Source organism: Zootermopsis nevadensis, unplaced genomic scaffold (assembly GCF_977971745.1).
Source record: "Zootermopsis nevadensis isolate Lab colony 2312 unplaced genomic scaffold, Znev_1.0 Znev_ptg000022l, whole genome shotgun sequence".
In the NCBI taxonomy this organism is placed as follows: Eukaryota; Metazoa; Arthropoda; class Insecta; order Blattodea; family Termopsidae; genus Zootermopsis; species Zootermopsis nevadensis.
In genome coordinates, this window is record NW_028259154.1 from 27,403,559 (window position 1) to 27,416,363 (window position 12,805).

The following is a 12,805-nucleotide window of genomic DNA, read 5'->3' on the forward strand; positions in this document are numbered from 1 at the left end:
TGTGGGCAGAATTCAGGGTTACCAGATATTAAAGTAGGTGGTATGTATAGTTACCACTGTGCCTTAAAGGAAAAGACGCAAAGTGGTAAAACATTTTGTTTTGGTTTCCGCCTCTCTTGTTTCGTACGTCTTTATTTAAACTTCCGTGTTTTCTTTGTCAACCCATTTTATTAGAATTCCTCATCTCATGAAGCTATTCAAACTGAGAGAGCAATTTCTACCCAGCGTCTGCCGAAATGTTGCCCCCTGCTTCGCCGCTCCCCGTCATCTGGAGATCTCTCGCCCGCTTACTCACTCTTTTAACTACTTGTAAGAAGCCAGTGAACGCTAGATTGGAAATAATTGGCGTTGTGTACTGTAACGTCGTCGTCCGAAATGCTCCTGAAGAAGGACCGAAGAAGGCAAAGGACAAGCGGCTCTTAGTTTAAAAATATTCGTGCACGTCGCACACCAACGTTCTAATCGTTCTAATGCACATCAAATACGTGTCTGTCACGCACTTATCCGGCCTGCACAGAATGGCTTTTATGTAACGCCAAATAAAAAGTTTATGCACATTTCCCGACTTTCAGTTAAAAGCTTTACTCGCCTCCATCAATCTATACCAAGAGTTTGTTTCAACGCGATTGCTGAACCTGCGTTGCAGATTCGTGCAGGTCTACGATCTTTGTGACTGTACGCACAATTTTTGTTATTGTTACTCAAGCAAAATACGATCTGCTGAACGCGGAACGCACGGGGCCTTAACTTTTTACAAATCGTGCGCACTACAATTGTTCTTAAATTGCGCCTGAGTATTTCTCCAAGGTAGCTCGGTCAGTGAACGTGACGCACTTGGGTTCAGTTCTCCTTATTCCTGCCAGCTGGAGTGCGAGGCTAACCACACAGAAATTAACACTTTGTGGTCTCTTACCTTCACGGAGTGCTGCTTAGACACGGGAGGACTTTTGCTTCAGATTTCCAATTTATTGAATTGAAATGTTTCCATGTGACAGACACTTGGTTTCGAAATTCGACCAGCGCCTCGCATGTTTGGGGGTGGGGTGGGGTGGTGGGCCTCCGTTTCAGTAAGTCAAGGCGTTTTTATAGCAGGCCTTCGCGTGAAGAACGGACTAGATGTTTGTTGTATGTAGTCGGAACGTTTCATGTGCAATTGAAATTCTTGCTCAGGAAATGTCCAACTCCACCGGGGGTGTGTGATAAAGTTGGCAACAGCACCTGCCGCTTGTCTGGAATAACGTACGTGGAATAGCGTTATCTAAATTTTAATGAACCGAATCGAGGACTGAAACGAGTACACAGAATTGCAGAAGCAATTGCTCCAATTCAGTCTTCACGTCTTCATGCACGAATAATTCAAAATACACGGCAATCATCATAACTGCACTCGGTGAGACCTCGTTCGTATCTTTATGGTCATTATTAGAAAGAGCAGGCCTGTCTTGAGTTAAAGAATTACTTTATCAGCTGTATCAGTCAGTAAAGGAAAGATTGTTATTAAACTTTAATAACCAAATTGATTTGTTTACGCGCACAAACTTGTGTTTCTTGCTTTAATTCCTTATTTAATGTGAGGATCGGGTCACTTGTCTCTTTAACTTACATGGAATGCAGTCGATAAGGCGTGTCGTGATCTCTAGAAGTCTCGTCTCAGCCTGTGATCCTGCACAGGACACGATTTACTTAACTTAACTTAACTTAACTGCGTCATCCCAATAGGGCGCGACAGATATCAGCGCAGTAATTCTGACGTTTCATGCGAAGCAGACAAGCAGCGCCCTTGACCATAAAATTTAAGTAGGATGGTCCCTGCGGTCTGTGAGATCATCTCGGAGACTTACGAAAAGTGTGTATTTCGCATAAAACGTTTCTGTTCGGGCTGTTCTCGCTCGTGGTGATATTGGTCTTCACACCAAGTTCCCGTTATTCACGTCCGATTTGAGCTGTGTCGACCAGTGTTAGGAAAACTCATAAAATTCATTCAGCGACAGTGGAGATGTTTCGTGTGGGCGGACGGAAGTGGCGAATCTGCATCGCGCACAATTTGCTTACCAGACGGCATTTAGACAGGCCGCGGCAGTAATCGGCTTCTGTTCTGTGTTGGCTTGTCGTATCGATTAAATGATCATCACCAAGGGACAGGCTATTCTGAAGCCAAGCACTGGGAGGCGATAGTTCTCTTCGATTTTGTTACCACTGCTATGAATTGCAGAAGTCTTTAAAGCTGGCTTAGCGATGTTTCAGTTTATCGCTACAAAAAGGGAAATAGTTCTGGGAACAAATTAGGAAGCTACGCGCAGTCGAAATTCGTTAGACATTAAACTGACTTTGAGGATGATCGCTGCCGTGCGGTTCAGAGTGTTTTGTTTTTTCGCTTGCAATCTGAAACCTCAAACACAAAATATACAGAACATTCAGAGATGCGTGCGTGTGTTTTATGCAACCCGTGTATCAAGAGTGACGCCTGAAATACGTTTAATGTTTGACAGAGACGAGTCGAGAAAAACTCATTCTGGCAAATAAAGTCGGAACGAATGCCAGGCAGTGTTTCGACGGTGAACTCTCGTTGCATCTGTGAACAATTCTTGCTTGCACCTTGCACTCCGGCTGTTTGACATCCTTTTTTGCCACCAAATACTTGGGTCTGAGGGGGCGGAGTGACGGGAGGCCGGAGAAAGTTTTTGTAACGATGAACTCCATTGCTTGTGACCTTCAATAAATATTATTAGTACGATCAAATGAAGAAGGTCTGGGCTTACAACGCGCATGGAGGAGATGGGAAATGCATACAGGATTTTGGTTTGAAAGCCTGAAGGGGCCGCACCACTAGGATAAATTAATTTGAGGGAAATAGTTGCTTCATTGAGTTTCAGTAGGCCCGAAAGATCAGTCATTAGCCAGCCAGCAAATATCCTGCTTAGAACGAGGTGGTGGACACCGAACCCAGGTTCAGCGCAACCAGTAGCGGCTTGGACAAAACTTTTCTCGCAATTTTTACACAACATTGATTGAGTCGTTGTCGCGAAGTGTGATCGAAGAAGGTACTGAGGAAAATATCTCAGGCTAACTTAAAGGAATGTCTTCTGGTTTGAGGATGGCCAAGGACCTCGAATGAGGACGCACTGCAACTTCATTCCGAAAAGAACGTTGAGTTCGGCATTAGAGTGCAATTGTGCCCGCAGATTTAATGTTGTGCGTGAAAGTAGGCCAGTAGGCTTGCTGGAAATCCACGCAACATAGAAAATGCTTACGATCACATCTGTCCTCCCCACTACTGCATGTCCTGACGCAGGGAACAAGTCTTTGATCGTCGAAACGAAAGCAGTGGTTAACTCTGTATCTTTGAAGTACCCTCCATTTTCAACGAGTTTTAGAAGGAGCAGACGAGGGTGTTCGGTGGGAAGATCACAACTGCCACCCCCTGCCCTATCAGCACTAAAGAACAGACGACGTACTCCGTCCTACGTAGAAAGATTCGCGTGTTTATGCTGGATATTTCTGGTTTGTGCGATTTGATTTTGTTTCCCGTCAAATTGTTCACTAAGATCAGGTAACATAACGTGGTACTTCGTAGATCTTCATCCCACATTTTTCAAACTCTTGACAAGACCAACGTCTTAGGGAATGTTTTCATCCAACTGAATGGTTGGATTCATTTATTGTTCACATTTTCTCAATACTTGGCCCTTGTAATAATTATACGAGGTAGGCCTCAGTCCTAAGTTCGTACCGAAGGTTTGTGAATTTAATTCCCTTAGACTTTTGTTGATAACACCTTTATCACATGAAGGAAAGCCACCAATATTTCAGAAGTTACGGGATCACCGCTTGTATTTGACTGGCAGCACATTTTTGCAATATTCTGACCGTCCCCCCCTCTCAATCCATTACTTTAATTGGACTAAGTCAGAGTGCCTTAAATGCTGTCCACATAATCGTCATAATGAGAATTTCGTTTCCTATTTAAGATATATTTTAAACTCTTAACTTTGTTTTTCTCTGTTCGATAATTTGCGTTTTTCCCCCCCAAGTTTGCCCTAAGTACCCAGATTCAACAAGTTTAGATCTTCTGTGCACGACAGCCTTTGTGACTGATTTCTTCCTGTGTGCGTGTAAGCCGTTTCCAATGGGCATACGATTTTTTTTACGCAGATGTTATAGTTCTCTAAATCACCTAAACACTATTGAATGAACCATAACACACCCACACAACCACTTTCATTACTAACTAGCATTTATGTAGAATTCTATTATGCCAGAGGCTTTCCAGCTTTCCCTGCACGCGGTGTGAAGGATATTAAGACTATCGAGGCAGATGAAACCGCAGCGTTTCGCGTGCACCTGGTCTAATTGTAGGTGTTTGGTAAACGTATTTGCTTTCCAGCACAGCAGGGGTAACGCCAACACGTGGAGGGACTCGCGAGGTAATCTGTTGGCACAAGGGAATTACCAGTCTCGTCCTCACACAAAACTCCTAAAATTTACCCTCTTCGAATGGGAATCCGAAACGGTTCACAGGTCAGCGGGCATAGCCCTCGGTTCATCAGTCGAAGCGTAATGTTAAGCTAATCAGATCTGAATTCTCCTGAGTTCGAGGCCTGTAATAGCGCTGCAGTTCGCTAACGAGTAGTCTGCTCCGCGTACCTTTCCATCCGACTGCGTTTTTGAAGCGAATGCAAAAATAGCACAAATTATTATTCCGACACTACACCAGGCCGTGCTTGTTGGATTTAACCAATACATTTATTAATCCAATTCCAAACAGATATTACTTTTACGTCTAACCCTTAGATGCCAAATCTCATATAAGGTAAAGCGAGTAGAGATTGCGCACCATTCGGGAAAAAATCACTAAAAATCGAATGTTTATCTATTTTCGTAAATAAGTGTACACATGTGTTCTTTGGTACGTTAGGCATATTTAATGAACAATATTCCGATTGTTTTTTCAATTTTTGATAAGATAATGCAGTTTTTTCAGACATTCGATTTTACGCAATCTCTCCTAACCGGGTAGGTGAGATTGCGCAAATGGGTAGGAAAGATGGTTTATGGTTTGAATTACTTATTTCGATCAAACTTTATTAGAAATTGTTATTATAAAATGAATTAGAAGCTTTATTATTACAGAAAATGAATAGTAATGTTATTAAGAAAAGAAATTGTTTTATTATTACAAAAAATAAATAGATAATTGTATCCGACTGTTTATACTCAAAAGCACACATATTATTCTTCGTAATTTTAGGAAAGTTAAGTCGGCCTATTGTAAGTCAGGAGAAGAAACACACTTAATCAAACAACAAACTGAATCAAACAACAAACGTACTTAATTACTAATATTAACCCTTTGCGGTCCCTTTTAAATACTACTACAGCTCTCTGCAAGAGTATTTAAATACCACTAAGCTGTATAAATTCAACTACTATTATAAACTGTTTTGATTTTTTTTAACTTGCATAAAACGTAAGAAACTGTGCTAAATATGGCAAAATATGTTCTGAGAGGATCACAGTTCCTCTTATTTGAATTCTGACCGTGTGAAATATTTTTCACGGACTGTACCACTGTCGCTAGTGAGACGCGTAATAAGCGGTGCCTATCTGCTTCCTGTCATTCGGTAGAGCAAGTCCAAGTCGGTAGATATGACTTTGGCGAAGTCTAAACATCTCTTATTGCATTCAGATACGATGTACAAGCATTGGCTTACACATTCTCAGAGCTGAGCTTCCTTTCGTCCTACTTGTTTTCGAAAGGTCAAGACCAAATTCAACACCAGGAAAGTGAAACAAACGCGAAGTATAAAAGATGAAGTCAACTACACACAAAGAATGCTTGATAAGAAGACGAAAGAATATACAAATGTCAGTGGTGGATTGCTCTATGCGCCAAAAATAATTAAAAAATATAATGTCTTACTGGGAAGACGGGATAATTGTTTTATAACTTTATCAGATATAAAATACTTCTATTCTAAGTAAATATGACAGCCACACACACGATGATATTCCTTCGCTATATATTGTATGGCAAAACACTTGGTGTGGAATTCTGACTTCCTTTAGACACGTTTCAGAATAAGACGACTTTTCCCTCCTGCCGCCAGTCACTATTACAAGGTTCACAAAGTCTTACCAGGGAAACTAGGATAGAATTAGTACAAAGCAGAAGGCTTGAATAATATGCTGACACTGTTTGCCATCCTCAGTTTGACTCCAGATCACGTAAAATATGCGTAAAATACATGGTGGACTCAGTCCGACAGAGATGGGCTAATTTCTTTTCCGTATCGACACCTAGTTGCGAATCTGGACCCAAAGCAGGCTTTCCAAAAACATTTCTCTTTAGCCTAATTCTCAAGGTGGATTCAGGAATATTGAATTTTCTACTTGCAGCGCGTAAGGTGAGAGAGTCATTTTTTATAGCTTCTACAGCTCGTCGCAAATCCCCCTCTGACCAAGACCCCACATTAGACTTTCTCACATAAACGTTTGGCATTATGACCTATAAGGAGAAATGCCAAAAGAATAATTAGTAATACTGTGCGCTAGAAAAACAGCTCCGAAAACAAACTAGGAATTGCATGTATCATTTTATGCTATTTTATTCCTTAACTTATGTAAAATACAGTTAAAGGCAGTAGATAGGATGAAAACACAAAGAACACACTTCATTTTTGTTTGATTTTGCAATTAATTGAGTGAACAAGTTTATTTTAATCTCTCCTCCCATTGAAACAAATGAAAATCCTGCGCAAACTCTCCTATCTAGCGCAAGCGCCAACTATACTCATTAGGTAGGGAAGATTGCGCACCCACGTGATCGGCATGAAAATTTCCACAGTGACTCGCAACAGCATGAAACACTAGTCTCAACAAAGAACTAACTTAGAAACTACTTTATTTGCAGTTATTTAGAGGTGAAACATTTCTTATGAAAATATACGAAACATTCCAGAAAATTCAAGCCCTCACCTTCTACAGAACAAGCAGAAAATTGGCAATAAAACACAGAGAACAGCTTGCATCGACACGTAAATTTAACTGAAGCCTCTATTAGTGGTGTGCTTACTGCTCCTCACGCTGTTGTACGCACATCTTACCCCCTTCCACCTGAATTTAGACATGCGCAAACTCTCCTACCGCGCAATCTCTGCTAGCTTTACCTTAAATATTATCTAAGAATTCAGTCCTTACCGCAAAGAAAACACAACACCTCACCTTTACAAGGAATAACAAAGAATCACACGAAACCCATAAACGCAAGATGCAAAGTTTGTTAAAACAGGCGGTGCATATAATTACCACTTACTGTAAAGGCTTAAACACAGCTTATCTGAGTGATTACAACTGCCCTGAGACTAGATTCTGTATTCAGAGAGCCGGTCGTTTCCTCGTCGGTGTTTTGGTCTCATCACAGATTCAGCGTGGCATTTACGGAGAGCAAACTCGAATCGAGGACGCGCGCGTGGTCCATGGGCTTTTACTCGTTCCACTTTAATAGTATCGCGCGTCTGTTAACCAAGTATGTAAGAAATATTCGTGTAGCTTAGAAATTAAAGTTGCCGTCACACGTGTTTAATGGAAATGAGGTAATTAGTTTCGGGGCTCAAACACTTCTTCCTCATTGTCTCCGGTATGCACCAAGAGATACGAGCAGGAAGAACAAATACTCGTACAACTGCTTCCCTACCATCACCATGGCCTGGTCAGAGGTGAGACCCCAGGTCAGGACTCTCGCGCATCTCGTGGGGCGGTGACAGATGTGTATGGAGCAATGAAGTGATCACAGCCGCGGGGAACCGAAGAAATCTGAGGAAAATCTCCTCCAGAGTGTCACTTTGACCACCAGTAATCTCACTTGAAGTCGTCTGGGTCTCCTCAGTGAGGAGCCAGAGTCTGGCCACACCACAGCATGTTGTACTAAAATAACGCGTGTTGCATAGGATTAAAAGGCTCGGTGATTTGCACACACGCATTTAGAGATAATTTGGCGACGACTAAAGTATCGGCCGCATGTTCAAGTCCGGGGGACTTACTGGTGACGCATCACGAAATCAATACGAAAAATGTGTATAGAAAATCCCCCTGCCCCCCCGTATCTGTGCTCATCAGTTCGCTCTGTCAGTCTCCGTCGTAGCAAAGAATGGTTGAAAGAGGAATCCGATGATAAATTGTTAACTGTATCGGATATGAAAGTAAGAGGAGTACGCCACAGTCTATAATGCGCTGCCAAGTCAGGCGTGGGGGATGGTTTTGTGTCTCAAGACAGTCGACCGACGAGGTTTCCCCTGACAAGCGCGTACTCAGGACGTGATAATTAATAAGTGCCGAATCGCGTAATCTTGGGCGTTGAAAATATGTGCCGCGAACGACTGCGTGCATAAATGGCATTGAGATACGTTAACGTGCGTTGTATCGTCACACCGGAGATTTGTATTTCTGAAAGAAAGATGGATCTTAGGGAGGTGGACATTGCGGGTTCTGCTACCAGGGAGTTAGTCAGTATTCAGAAAGAAGACATTAAGACCGCTTGGTACAAGTAATATTTTAGCTTTTGACGTAGATCGCCTTAGCGCTGTAGGAACAGAGACGTGGAACGGTTGGAGGAAACGGAGCGAAAAGGCTTACGTGTAAAATACAAGCAATATAAAGTACAGTTCAGACAAAATAATTAATTACTGATACAAAACGAGTCCTCATCTCACGCTTTTTGTCTTTCATTCAGAAACGTTTTAATGTTCGTCGATCGTGCTAGCTTTAGCGTGCCCTTTGGCCTCCGACAAATGAGAGCAGTGCATTGGCATTTGTATTATGAGGCGGGACCAGCATAATTACTTATCTTATACCCAACTTTCGGTTAAGTTGTTTCCGAGTTCGAATACAATGACGTCAGGGCAGAGCCACCACGAAGTTCCTCCAATAGTATCGGAATCCATTAAACCATCTTTATCGTTAAAAGAGGAATTCTTGAATTATAGCAGAGTCCTGCAATGTTTCCAATTCCGTCGTCTTCCTGAAAGCAAAGGACAGGAACGACGGCAATAACAAATTCATAGCGCATAAAAGAGAAATAATGAAAAGTCGTCTTCCTAAATCTCGAGATATTTTCTCTACAAATTTGCGTCGTAGGTTGGATTTGACTAGACACGTGGTTGTTGTTGCGTTGCTGCGCTAATTCCCCAGTGTCGTATCGTTCTACCACGACCATCGTTTCTACCACTTCGACATTCGCGCAGTCTTCCAGCTATTTCTCGAAAATGATCGTCTTCTCTCTGCTCCTTGAAGTTGCTGCGCTGACATATTCTTGCATTTCTTGTCATTATTCAATCACGACCTTCCAACATTGTTTCAGACGAGACGTACTCATAATTACGGCTGTAGTTAAAATATCTTTAATCAGAACATCGTTACTTTAGGGTCCTGCAATTCCGATAACATTTCTGCTCTCTCGTACGTTCACAGCTGTTCCACTCTTTAGGGCGTGGATCTTTTGCGTGAAGATTCTCCAAACACTTCTGAGTATCGCAGTGGCGAGAAAAAGAGGAAATATTAGGAAACCGTCGAGAACTTTTCCATAAAATATTCCGTGGTCTTGCATCACACGGAGGTCACTTCTTTTCTGCACCTACCGTGAATGCTGACGAGACCCCTGAAACGTTTCAGACGGAACTGGGCCTGGAAGATGAAAGGGAAGTTGATAGATTCTGAAAAGAGCGCCGTCATCGGTGCTGCAGTGCGAAGTTCTGTCTGTATGAAGGGACCCGTGGCAGAGGCGAAACATTCGAGGCCAGAACAAGTGACGAGTTTCGCAAAATGTTAGATAAAATTAATCGCCACGTGTTTCTTGGTGTTCGAATGTGAGGGTGGCCGCAGGTGTAAGTTTGGGCTGCCAAGCCGCGCCCACAAAACACAAGAAGTTCGACGTCGCCCGGCTCTGGTTTTGGATGTTACGAGGTTCCTGGGATGCTTCTGCTATTGATTTTTGATGATGTAGTGAGAGAGGGAGAGAGACAGAGAGAGAATTCAGCCTGAGATTTATACAAGAAGGCAAGCAAACGTTAATTTTTTTCTATTACGCTTTCCGTTATGTTCCTACCTTCAGGCCGTAGTAAAACACTAAATGGTTGTAAAGACTCCGGGGATGTTAAGAAATGGACCATCGTAGGAGAACAGGAATCAAAATACTACGCGCGTAGTAATCTGTCACTACTAAGGATAATGGAACTGATCTAACTAAATGAACTGTTTTGAGTAGCTGAAACTTGACCGGGTAGGCGGTCACCGAGTCCAAGGTTTAAACAGAAACGCGCTTCACTTAACGCAAACGAAAACTGAAGTCTCATTTCCATCGACCGCGGTAATCAAACTTCAGGTTCGATCAAATTTGAAACTTTCGCCCCGGATGAATTCAAATTATCGGGCGATCAGTGGAGCTTAAACGAATTAGCGTGTGGATTGGATTTATCTGGCTCAGGATAGGGCCCAGTGCCGGGCTCTTGTGGGCACGATAATGAATCTTCGTAAGTAGCTGAACGACTATCAAGCGTCGTGCAACGGGGCATGCCACTAACACGGGTTTCATGTTATATTCTGGCATTAACAAGAACCTTGAAAAAATTACCCGGTCCTCCAGGTTGGGGGTTCTGGATTTTCGTTCATTCATACTGGTGATTAATCACGATTCCAGCGAGGATGTTAACGTGTAGGCCCTTAAAAAAAATGAAAATTGAAAGATTAATAAGCGAAAATTGCCTCCTATTCAGATGAATGAATCGGCCCGGGACCATATTATTTAGTTTAGCAATGAATTCACGGCTTCATCGTGAAGTCAGTGTATTACGTCACGTTATAGAAATGTGGCGACGATGTCATTTAATTTTCCATTGCTTGTCCGCGAAGTTCTTTCATGCGCTGTGTGCAGTGGAAGTGATCTCTCCTCTCATCAGTGGTGACGCGAGACCATTTCGTCACCACGAATTCTGTTACGCCCACTTGCTGATTTGAAGGAACTTTTCAACTCTTCAAGTAGGCTCTTTAGATTCTTCACGGTACGGATGAGGAGGAAAACCTCCTTGCGCCCTCCTCCAGGCTCTCATTTCGTTCATTTTGTTTTCCCCTCGTCGTTTCTTCTCCATGGAGATGTCGGAATCGTCACCTCTCGCTGATCAGCATGTCGGAGCATTAGTGGCACATGTAGCAATTTCTCCAAGCGCATAAAACATGTTCCAGCACTGCCGATTCGAAGAGGCCGTGTTGCGGGTCCGCGAAAAAATACATTTTAGTGCGTCTGAGTAATCACGTGCGTATTCAGAATAGCTTTAATTTTTGATAAGAACCCCAAATCCAGTCGACAGAATTGACCCGCGGCCTGTTGCAAAGCGGACGAAACTTAACTCAGCGGTCTCCGTCGCACAGGCGACGTCTGCTCTGGCACTCGTCGTCTTCAGCCTCATTTGTCTTCAAAACAAAGCAGTAAATCAACTTGAAAGCAAGCAACCTTCTTTTCTTGCTCTCAACTTGCCTTCGAATTGCTTACAGAGCACAACGAATGCGGACGCTGTGCCGAGGACGGGGAAACAGACTGGAAGGTGTGCTAGTGGTCCGTTCCGTGTCTTTCGGATATGTCGTGTGTGTTCGGGGGGTTTAGAGGAGTTTTGTCTGCTCCCAGATGTATCATGTTTTATTATCTGTATTTAAGCGTGGCGTATCCATTGAAATGTAGGAGGTAGTTTTCAGTCGGAAACACTTTCTAGGTCTGGAAAGGGTTCAACGACTGACTGATTGCGGTGGCTTACGGTTCGATCATTGGCGTAACTCACGACGTCACTGCATTAATTATATATTCCTTCCCGCAGTTCTGCCTCATCACAAGCACGAAACTTTATGACCATTTGTAATAACTTCGCGTCGCCTGTTCCTGTCGAGTTGAGTTCATCTAATTCTGAAATAATTTTCACGAAATGCTCGGCAGAAGTTTCATTAAGGATCTAATCCTTTTCCACTCGCAGGAAGCACACATTTAGGATGTCACACAGAATGTGGTATAATATATACAGTATTAATGCAGGTAGCATTATTAGGGTAAGAGGTTTCCTATAGATTACGTACAACCTACCCCTATGATGTGGGAGGGAGGGGAGGCTAATGGCGCCTACATCAGCCCAGGCCGGAGAGGGGGTGAAGTTTACGCGGGGGAATCGATCGGTGTTGCTTGTACCTTTACATCATCGAAACTGCAAAAGAATCGAGACAACAGGTTGACTACGTCGTTAGGCAGTGTCTGGTTTGTTGGCGAGCAGTGATGTCCCGGAGCTAGACGTAGGTTTGGGCATTTTATGCTGAATACGAAATGAGAAGCATTTCTTATTATGTTGGCATTTGTGAACACGGTCACAGTGCGAGACTGGGCGTGCCTGAGAAATTTGTATCAGTACGAGCGAACATGCTCATTAATGCAAGATAGCTCGTTCCTGACAGCTTCGCGGCTCGGAGAGAAGCAAACAGGTGTCGTTAAGCGCGTCCCAGAACATAATCATTTAACAGTTGACCGCTATTTAGTGTTGACATTCGAGGGGTTCAGGGTTCGATTCTAGGTCTTGCGGCTTCTAAATTTGGGCGAGTAAACAACGCGAAACACTCGACTGCCCAGAAAGCCACCAGCTGAAAGGAACTTCAGACCCTCACACACACAATTTTTCAGTCACGTGTGAGGAAACGTCCGAAACATTTGTTAAAAATGACGTAAATTGAAATAATATAAACTCCGGATCGTCTCTGACGGCATCCGACACCACTTCCGTCT

The 12,805-nt window shown here is 43.0% G+C and overlaps 1 protein-coding gene across 1 annotated transcript in view; it reads left to right on the forward strand.

Moving 5' to 3' along the window:
• Positions 1-12,805, forward strand: part of LOC110836403 (xylosyl- and glucuronyltransferase LARGE1) — a 99,319-nt gene that overhangs the window by 66,980 nt on the left and 19,534 nt on the right. The gene's annotated exons all lie outside the window — the stretch shown is intronic.